We start from the raw sequence: 10,816 nt of genomic DNA, 5'->3' as shown, positions 1-10,816 counted from the left end.
TAAGGGATAATGACAAATTAAATAAGGTATGTAAACGCCTAGTACATAGAATATGTTGAATAATTTTTAGTTTCCTTTCCTAAAAAGACCTTTGGTAATAAACATGTGCTTTTCGTCTTTGTAATATTCATTGTATACACGGACCACAACTTCTTCATTCATTCATCTGTGGATGGACATCTAGGTTGCTTCCATGTCCTAGCTACTATAAATAGTACTGTGATGAACATTGGGGTGCATGTGTCTTTTTCAATTTTCTCAGGGCATATGCCCCATAGTGGGATTGCTGAGTCATATGGTAGTTAATTCCTAGTTGTTTAAAAGGACTCTCCATGCTGTTCTCCATAGTGGCTATATCAATTTACATTCGCACCAACCATACAGGAGGGCTCCGTTTTCTCCACACCCTCTCCAGCATTTAGTGTTTGTAGATTTTTTGGTGATTGCTGTTTGGACCAATGTGAGTTAATCCACTATGTGAGGTGGATGAACCTAGAACTTGTTATACAGAGTGAATTAAGTCAGAAAGAGAAAAATAAATATCATATATTAATGCATATATATAGAATCTAGAAAAATGGGACTGATGAACCTATTTGCAAGACAGGAATAGAGACACAGACATAGGAAATAGACTTGTGGACATAGAAGGGGCAAGAGAGAGTGGGACGAGTTGAGAGAGTAGCCTTGAAACGTATCCATTACCATATGTAAGTGTGTTAAGCCGCTCAGTTGTGTCCAATTCTTTTCACCCCATGGACCATAGCACACCAGGTTCCTCTGTACACTGAATTCTCCAGGCAAGCATACTGGAATGGATAGCCATTACCTACTCCAGGACCTGGGTCTCCTGCACTGAGGGCAGATTCTTTACCATCTGAGCCACCGAGGAAGTTGTAAATGTATGTACATTTTACCATATGTAAAACAGCTAATGGGAAGTTGATGTATCACATGTGGAGCTCAATGCGGTCCTCTATGACAAGCTATGGAGTAGGGGAGAGAGTCAAAAGGGAGGCAACATAGTTATACTTAATGGCTGATGCATGTCGTTGTATGGCAGAAGCCAACACAATATTTTAAAGCAATTTCCCTCTAATTAAAAAATAAATTGAAAAAAAGAAACCTGTCTTGGAAAGTTTGGAAAGAGAAAAATTAAAACACAATGAAGAGATAAGGGTCATAGGTTATCCAGACTGGAGTCAGATAGGGTGGGGTGCACATTGTCGGGGGTGGGGAAGGAAACTAATAAAGGCTGAAATGGAAAAGAGCTACCCCCTCCACTCAGTGAAGCTTCTCTGGTTAGGAGGGGAGGGATGAGAGCATTACAGTAGAAAAGAAAATGGGAAACTTGATGAAATGCTTATTACGTTCCACTGGAGCATCTATCTGGCTCACTTTTTTTCCTTTCACTTTTATTGAAATATAGTTAACATACAGCACAGGGTGTAAGATAAACAGCATAATGATTTGACTTACATACATTATGAAATGATTTCCTGAGTAAGTTCAGTGAATATCCATCATCTCATACGGGTACAAAATAAAAGAAATAGGAAAATTCTTTTTTCTTGTAATGGGACAACTTTCCCATATAAATACAGCAATGTTAGTCATGGACATTACACCCCTAGTAGTTATGTTATAGTTGGAAGTTTTACCTTTTACCATCTTCATCCAATTCCTCCTCATCTCAGCACCCACCTTTGGTAAGCACAAATCTGATCTCTTTTTCTATGGGTTTGTTTTTGAAGAATAGTTGACCTATGTAGCACTGTGTTAGTTCCTGTTACAAAGCATAGTGATGTGATACTTTTGTATGTTTCCAAATGATTACTACAATGTCTAGTTACCTTGAGTCACTGTACAAAGATACTACATTCAGTTCAGTCTCTTTGCCACCCCATGGACTGCAGCACGCCAGACCTCCCTGCCTATCACCAAGTCCCAGAGTTTACTCAAACTCATGTCCGTTGATAACTGTGATTATATTCCCCAAAATGTATGTATGTATTTATGTATGTGATTATTTGTTACTGATTTCTTAAGTTCAAAAGATTTTAGTAACCCTGCATTTTCACTCCTTGCCCACAAGCTTTACTGTATTTGATGTCATATTTTAAGACTTTTGTTCTGTGTATCTCTCAACTACTTACTGTGGATAAAGATGATTTTACTCCTTTTGTCTTTTAACCCTCCTACTAGCTTTATATGGGCTTCCCTGGTGGCTCAGATGGTAAAGAATCTGCCTGCGATTTGGGAGACCTGGGTTCGATCCCCGGGTTGGGAAGATGCCCTGGAGAAGGAAACAGCAACCTGCTCCAGTATTCTGGCCTGGAGAATTCCGTGGACTGTATATTCCATGGGGTCCCAAAGAGTCAGACATGACTGAGTGACTTTCACTTTCACTAGCTTTATATGTGGCTGATTTACTATCTTTAGGATATAACTGGGTGTGTAGTTATCTAATGGTGGTTTCGTTTGCATTTCTCTGGTGACTAATGATGTTAAGATTTTGTCAGATTTTTGCCTTCTGCACCCATTTGATGTCCTCCATCAAATATGAATGACAGTAATGTAAATCAAACATGCCAACAGGGTAAAATGCCTCCTACAAACAGTTTGCTTATTGATTCACTTTTATTCCTACCCCCTTTAAAGTGTTCTTATATATACATCTTCAGGACATGTGTAAGTTTCTATCTCTTTGAAGCATTTTCATTTTCATTATTTCGCTGGATTTAGTACAAAGTACAGAGAAGGCAATGGCACCCCACTCCAGTACTCTTGCCTGGAAAATCCCATGGACGGAGGAGCCTGGTAGGCTGCAGTCCATGGGGTCGCGAAGAGTTGGACATGACTGAGCGACTTCACTTTCGCTTTTCACTTTCATGCATTGGAGAAGGAAATGGCAACCCACTCCAGTGTTCTTGCCTGGAGAATCCCAGGGATGGCGGAGCCTTGTGGGCTGCTGTCTATGGGGTGGCACAGAGTTGGACACTACTGAAGCGACTTAGCAGCAGCAGCAGCAGTACAAAGTAACTTTTCTCTTGGTAAAATCCCCCAGATTATTTATATGATCAGCATGAAATGATGCTTTTCAGAGCACTTATTGCCCCATATTTTGAGGCATTCCTTTCTTTAGGAGAGTTCAAAGCCTTTTGATGTTAATATTCATAGAATCTTGGTGAAACGGATGGGAAGCACTGAGAGAAGAAAATGAAATTCCAGAAGGCAAAGTGACTTAGCCCAAATCTCAAAGTGAACTTCTGTAATGCAAACTGTAAGTTGAGTCACAGTCATCAGATATGTTACCAGACCAACTGCAACCTGGCTAACCAGGGCACCTCTCCCTCATGGAGTCAGACCGATAAAGGTTTCAAATGAAGTCAAATCACTTCATCTTCTGATATAAAGTTAGTATCATTTCCCCCCAAATCTTTCAGAACTAGAAAGTTATCATGAGCCATGCCATGTAGAGTCCCCACGGATTTGCCAACTGAAGGCTATAAAGAAAAACATAGTCATTCTGCCCCACAGAGAAAGATGTGTGAGAATGCAGTAATGTAGGGGAAAAAAGTTTCATAGAACAGTTCACAGAAATCTCCTGTCCTCTCGTACACACATAAATACTTTCAAGGAAGAAGACTCTGTGTTTTAAGGAAAAACAACAAAGAAAAAGATAGGACCTCTAGCAATAAAGAAATAAAACACACCAGTGTTCCAGGTTGGTTTTTCTAAACATACTGCATATTTAAAGAGTCACTCTGAAGAAATATGTCTGATGTTTAGCAAATATGCCAGAATTCACACACTCAAGGATGGTGCTTTTTTTCCTCCTCAAAGTAGGCATCTTGGGATGTTTATACGCTTATTTCAGTGTCACTGCGTCACTGATAAAAACATTTTTGGAATTGCTATTTTGGAATTGACTTCAGAGCCTTAGGAACATTCTTTTGATTAGCTTCAGGATTCTGTGGCTCCGTAAGAAAGTAAGTTTCAAATATTCGCTCGCCATTTGACTACTTTAAGTCTCAGACTCCTTATTCTGCTCTTTTGTATATTTGTTTACTTTTGGCTGTGCTGGGTCTTCCTTGCCTCATGTGGGCTTTCTCAAGTTGCGATGTGCTGGCTTCTCATTGCGGTGGCTTCTCTTACTGCAGAATACAGGCTCTAGGTGCTCTGGCTTCAGCAGGTGCAGCTCGTGATCTCTAGAGCACAGGCTCAATAGTTGTGGGCATCTGCTTAGTTGCTCTGAGGCATGTGGACTCTTCCTGGACCAGGGATAGAACCCATGTCCCCTGCATTGGCAGGCAGATTCTTATCCACGGTAGCACCAGGGAAGTCCTCTCCTCTTTTCTTACTCCTTATTCTCATCCAATTCTGATTGTCTTGTTTTTTTAATTTATTACTTAATCTCTCATTTGCCTCTTCTTCTGTAAATCAGACATGACAGTGAGCTCACAGTCTTAGGGGAAATCTTTACTTCTATTCTGGACCATGCTCTTGTCTTATCTTCTGCCTAAGGTGCTATGGGCAGCTCTCAGTGGAAACCTTGGTCCGGCCTGACTCCAGAAACAATTCTCCTGCCCACTCCAAGGACAGATGACTACATACACACCCAATACAGCAGTGGGATGATGACCCACCAATGACTCAGTGACAGTGATCCTCATCATCTAAGAGCAAAAGTAATTTGTTAAAATGGCCCACAGTGATTTGGTACCAATGGCTGATATGTAGGGAATGACATGTCAGCTCAAGCTGCAGAAGGAAAATAAAGGCTGAGAAGTGGCTGCAAAGTAGAGAGACTGGACTTGTCCTGAGGCTCTGAGTGCTGCACTGCGTCCCTCCCCTTAGACTAGGGGATGCTGCCTGCATGGCAGCGTGGACTCATCTCTTGCTCTCATTACAGTTGGGTGAGCTTGGGTTCTGCTCCGTATTTTCTTCTCTTTGGGACCCATGCTTCTGGGCCTTGTCTCTTGATGGAGGAAAATGCAACTTAGTGGACCATACACACAAATATTTGGGGGCACTGACTGTAGAGTTGGAATGAACACACTGCATGCCATAGTTGGTTGAAGGGAAAACTAATTTATTATAATTTTTTTATTTTGGAATTTTTATAGTATGTGCTTTATTTTTATTCATTAAAATTTTTTAATTGGAGGATAACTGCTTTACAATGTTGTGTTAGTTTCTGCTGTACAACAATGTGAATCAACTATACATATATGTATACATATGCATGCATGCATGCTAAGTCACTTCAGTTGTGTCTGATTTTTGGGGACCCCATGGACTGTAGCCCACCAGACTTCTCTGTCCATGGGATTCTCCAGGCAAGACTACTGCAGTGGGTTGGGCTTCCCTGGTGGCTCAGAGGTTAAAGTGTCTGCCTGGAATGCAGGAGACCTGGGTTCGATCCCTGGGTTGGGAAGATCCCCTGGAGAAGGAAATGGCAACCCATTCCAGTACTCTTGCCTGGAGAATCCCATGGAGGGAGGAGCCTGGTAGGCTACAGTCCATGGGGTCCCAAAGAGTCGGACACAACTGAGCAACATTTAAAAAAAATTTTTATTATTTATTTTATACATTGGGCTTCCTCAATGGTTCAATGAGTAAAGAATCTACCTGCAATGCAGAAGACACAGAAGACAGAGGTTCGATCTCTGGGTTGGGACGATCCTCTGGAGGAGGAAATGGCATCCCTACATAAAACAAGTTCCACTCCAGTATTCTTGTCTGAAAAATTCCATGGACAGAGGAGCCCGGTGGACTACAGTCCAAGGGTCACAAAGAATCAGACACGACTGAGCCACTAACCACAATTTTTTCTCTCCATACATGTATCCCCTCCCTCTTGAGTCTCTCTTCCACCCCCACAACCCATCCCTATGGGTAGATTCATTTTTAAAAGCTAGACTTTTGTTGGTTTTGTTTTAAATATCTTTGTTGGGAGGGAGGGCACTTATGTTCCTATCTCCAGCAGCTCTGAAATATTTACCCTGTAGAAGGAAAAGTCATGTAACAGTAAATAAAGACTCTGACAATAAAAATGCATTAGTATTTTCTTTGGGATAGTACATTTTTATAGTGGCATTTATCAATTTATATTCCTCATGGCATTTTACTTGAATTGATAGAAAGACAAATTGTGTTTTCCAAGCACAGGAAAGCAGATTATCCCGAGTAGAGAAATGGGGAAACTGACTACATCTGTATGTTGGTTCATAATCTCAGGAACTCCCAGGGGGCAGATCTGAAACTGAACAAGGAGAGCCAGGAGTGAAAAAAGAAAGAGGCAGACCACTCCAGGCAGGTAGGTGGCAGTTCTCAGGAGCAAGAAAACTTATATACCAGGTTTGTCTCAGACGGCTGCATGATGCATAGATCTCCGCCCCCACCCACCAAAATCTTAGGAATTTACATAGAGGCCTTAATGGGGTTCAGTCACATATACTATCCTGATGGTCTCACCACCACTTCACTCTCTCAAGGTTGCATGCTTGAAACGGCTTCAGCTATAAGACTGGGTGCAGAATGGACATTCCCAGGACAGGGAGGGGTGAGGAGCCTCTGATTGCCTGAGTCCATCTAGCTTCTGGGTCAACAGCCAGTCACGTTCTGTCCATGGCTTTAGTCAACACTGTGATTACTGCTCATGCTCAAAGATGACCTCTTTGTGGGATTCTGGATACTTTTCCTTGCCGAGGTAAGTTAGACTCCAGTGCTTTATTTGCAGTATTTCCCATGACAGCTTCACCTGAAGAAGCTGTGCGTATGCATGTGTTTTAAGTCACTTCGGTCATGTCCAACTCTGTGCAACCCCATGGATGGTAGCTCACCAGGCTCCTCTGTCTGCGGAATTCTCCAGGCAAGAATACTGGAGTGGGTTGTCATGCCCTCCTTCAGGGGATCTTCCTGACGCAGGGAACAAACCCACATCTCTTTATGTCTCCTGCATTGGCAGGCGAGTTCTTTACCACTAGCGTCACCTGGGAAGCCCAGAAGAAACTGACATAAGACCAAAAGAAAACCATCTAATTGCAGTAAGTCCCCTACATACAAATGAGTTCCATTCTGAGAGCAAGTTCGTAAGTCCAGTTTGTTCGTTAAGTCCAGCAAAGTTAGCCTAGGTGCCCAACTAGCACAATTGGCTATGTAGTGCCATACTGTAATAGGTTTAGAATACTTTTCATACAAATAATACATTAAAAATACAAACACAAAAATTAAAAAAAAAACATTTTAATCTTACAGTATAGTACATCAAAAAGTACAATCACTGGCATACAGAGGCTGGCATCAAGTGAACAGGCAAGAAATAAAGATACTGTACTACTGTACTCTGGGCTTTCCTGGTGGCTCCGTGGTAAAGAATTTTTCTGCCAATGCAGGAGATGTGGGTTCGATCCCTGGGTCAGGAGGATCCCCTGGAGAAGGAAATGGCAACCCACTCCAGTATTCTTACGTGGAGAATCTCATGGACAGAGGAGCCTGGTGGGCTGCAGTCCATAGGGACACAAAAGAGTCATACATGACTTAGCGACTAAACGCCAACAACTGTTAGTGTGCTCTACACAGTGCTGTAAAGTACACAAATGCATAGCCACTAGTAGAGAACGCACGCATGTAACAATGTATGCCAGACACGTGGACTAACTTACGTGATTGGACGTGCGAACGCACGTTCACATCTTTGAAAGCTTGAAACTTGAAGGTTCGTATGTAGGGGACTTATTGTAATAAAAATGCTAGGATCCTACTGCTAGGATTTTGGCTGATGCCTCAGAGAATCAGGTAGTTCTCCAGGCCCGTGTGGGCAAGAGGCAATCCTGAGAATGTATGGGGAGGGTAAGGCAGGCAGGAGAGAGTCGGGGAGCCCAGGCAGCAGGCCCCTTGTCCCCATCTGCCCAGACCCACATGGAGGGAGAGAACGGTGAAGGCAGGGAGTTGTACTGGATTCTGTTCTCTCTACACATTGAGTACTGAGCTCGGGGTTCCTGACATGCAGGGGGAAGGGAAGGAAAGGGCAGGATGTCAGGGCTCCATCATCGCAATCCTACAAAAGAAACAGATTGTAAAAGCCGCGAGAAGGATTTATGACTTCAGGGACCTTTGTGAGTCCTTTTACTAGCCTAGTATATCACTCCCCTCCCATCCTTGTGCTGACAACACTCCTTAGCCCTTCCCTGGATTTCTTGTCAAACTGGGCAACTATATAAAATGAACAGACGGGAGCTGCAGGAAGGGCCTGATTGATTCCTGTGTGTGCCTGCACACGAAGAAGCAATTTTATTCTAAGAGGTTCTCTTATGCGGGCTTCCGGTGAGGAATCTCAGATGGTTTCTGACAACTCTGTGTTTTTAAAGACTTTTATTTTTTCTTACAAGGATCTTCCTAAGAGCATAAATCAAATTATAAAGAGAAGGGTATGCTCTCCTAAACAGTTTTGAAAAGTAAAGTGTGAGTCACTCAGTCACGTCCGACTCTTTGTGACCCCATGGACTGTAGCCCACCAGGCTCCTCTGTCCACAGAATTCTCCAGGCAAGAATATTGGAGTGGGTTGACATTTCCTTCTCCACGGGATCTTCCTTCTCAAGCCAGGGATCAAACATGGTTCTCCCGCACTGCAGGCAGACTTTACCCACTGAGCCACCAGGGAAGCCCCAGTTATTTGAAAGTTTGGAGAGGGCTATGGTGGATGTGCCGGGCCCAATATAGTCAGTGAATGGTTCAGGCCCTTTCAAGCCATCTATGCAGCTCGCTTTGCATTTCTGGGGCATCTCTTGTGGCTCAGATGGTAAAGAATCTGCCTGCAGTGCGAGAGACCTGTGTTCAATTCCTGGGTCAGGAAGATCCCCTGGAGAAGGGAATGACTACCCGCTCCAGTATTCTTGCCTGGAGAATTCCATGAAAAGAGGCTACCGTCCATAGGATCCCAAAGAGTTGGATATGACTGAGCGACTAATATTTTCACTATGACTGAGAAGTTCACAAGGGACAGATCAAATATTTTCTCCTCTGTAAAGCCTTTCTTTTTTTAAACTGAAGTACAGTTGATTTAGAGTATTGTGTTAGTTTCAGGTATACAGGAAAGTAACTGGGTTATACATATATATGTATATATTTTTATTTTGATTCTTTTCAAGCTAAAATCTGTATTATAGATTATTACAAGATATTCAATATAGTCTCCTGCGCTAGACATTAAATCCTTCTTGCTTATCTATTTTGTATATAGTACCGTCCATCTGTTAATCCCATATTTCCAGTTTATCACTCTCCCCACCCTTTCCCCTTTAATAACCATTAATTTGTTTCCCATGTCTGTGAGTCTGTTTCTGTTTTGTAAACAAGTTCATTTGTACTGTTTCTTAGATTCATATGTAAGTGATACATTTGTCTTTCTCTGACTTACTTCACTTAGTATGGTAATCTATAGGTCCATCCATGTTGGTGCAAAAGGCATCATTTCATTCTTTTTTATGGCTGAGTAATATTCCATCACACATATATTACATACTACATATCTTTTTTATCCATTCATCTGTTGATGGACTTTTAGGTTGCTTTCATGTCTTGGCTGTCATAAATAGTGCTACAATGAAGACTGAGGTGCATGTATCTTTTTCAATTAAAGCTTGTAAAGCCTTTCTTGATTTCTCTAAGTTTGACTAAATTTCTCCGTATTCCAACAACAAAACAAAATTAATAGTTGCGAAAAATTGTAATGAGTGTTTACATGTTCTATAGTCATTATTCTACATGTTAAGTCACTGATTTTTACAACAACCAAGTGAGGTCTGTGGATTTTTTTCTGAGACTCTGAACAGTTAAACAGCCTGCCCAAGATCACACAGCTACAAAGAGGAAGAATATGGATTTTAACCTAGCTGTAGGCAGTCTAACTCCAGAGTATGTATTCTTTATTTCAAACAAGTTCTGTTTCAAAGGGAAAGAATAGCCTCTCAGGCTGTCAGTACTGCAACTTAGTCTTAGACCTAATATTGCTGAAGCTGAAGCTCCAATACCTTGGCCACCTGATTCAAAGAGCTGGCTCATCGGAAAAGACCCTGATACTGGGAAAGATTAATGGCAAACAGAGAATGGGGTGGCAGAGGATGAGATGGTTAGATAGCATCACCAACTCAATAGGCATGAACTTGACCAAACTTTGGGAGATAGTGGAGGATGGGGAAGCCTGGCATGGTGGAGAACAGGGAAGCCTGGCATGCTGCAGTCCATGAGGTCGCAAAGAGTCGGGCGTGACTTAGCAACTACACAGCAACAACAGACCCAAAATGCCTATTTTGTATCTGCTTTGAATCTCACTGAACTCCCATGCCTGGTGGGTCCACTAGAATTCTGTGCTCACGGAATCCTGACTGTTACATGCTAATGGACTAGCAAGGCATTCACTTTACGTGTGTCTCTTCTGTCCACGTGCATGCTCCATTGTCAGTTCGGACTTCACTTACAAAACCCAAGCTCAAAGAGAAAATTACTAGGAATTTCAAGTTAGTGACCACAAGGCATTAAACCAAGTGTGAGACCCTGTTGAGAACACGGTCCGGTTTAACTACGCAAGGTTGTGTCTCCAAGAAGTCATCCCTGCTTGTGAGATAGTACTTCACTTTTTTTTGATTTTCAGGCGAGATAATGATGGTGAGACAGATGAAGTATATTTCAGCTCAAACCATCAGCAGTTGGAGGAGCCTGGATTTGAACTCCGATCTGTCTGTCTGATTCTAAAATTCACATTCCCAAGTGTTCAGTACTGTAATAAATCAGCTATGCAAATGGTCCCCA

General features: G+C 42.2%; 1 non-coding gene across 1 annotated transcript; it reads left to right on the top strand.

Moving 5' to 3' along the window:
• Window positions 1–5,368: 5,368 nt before the first annotated feature.
• Window positions 5,369–5,440, top strand: TRNAS-GGA (transfer RNA serine (anticodon GGA)). Its single transcript has one exon. It is a non-coding gene; the product is annotated as a tRNA-Ser (tRNA).
• Window positions 5,441–10,816: the final 5,376 nt, after the last annotated feature.

Source organism: Bos taurus, chromosome 5 (genome assembly GCF_002263795.3).
Source record: "Bos taurus isolate L1 Dominette 01449 registration number 42190680 breed Hereford chromosome 5, ARS-UCD2.0, whole genome shotgun sequence".
Taxonomy (NCBI): Eukaryota; Metazoa; Chordata; class Mammalia; order Artiodactyla; family Bovidae; genus Bos; species Bos taurus.
This window is presented reverse-complemented; position numbering and strand designations above follow the sequence as displayed.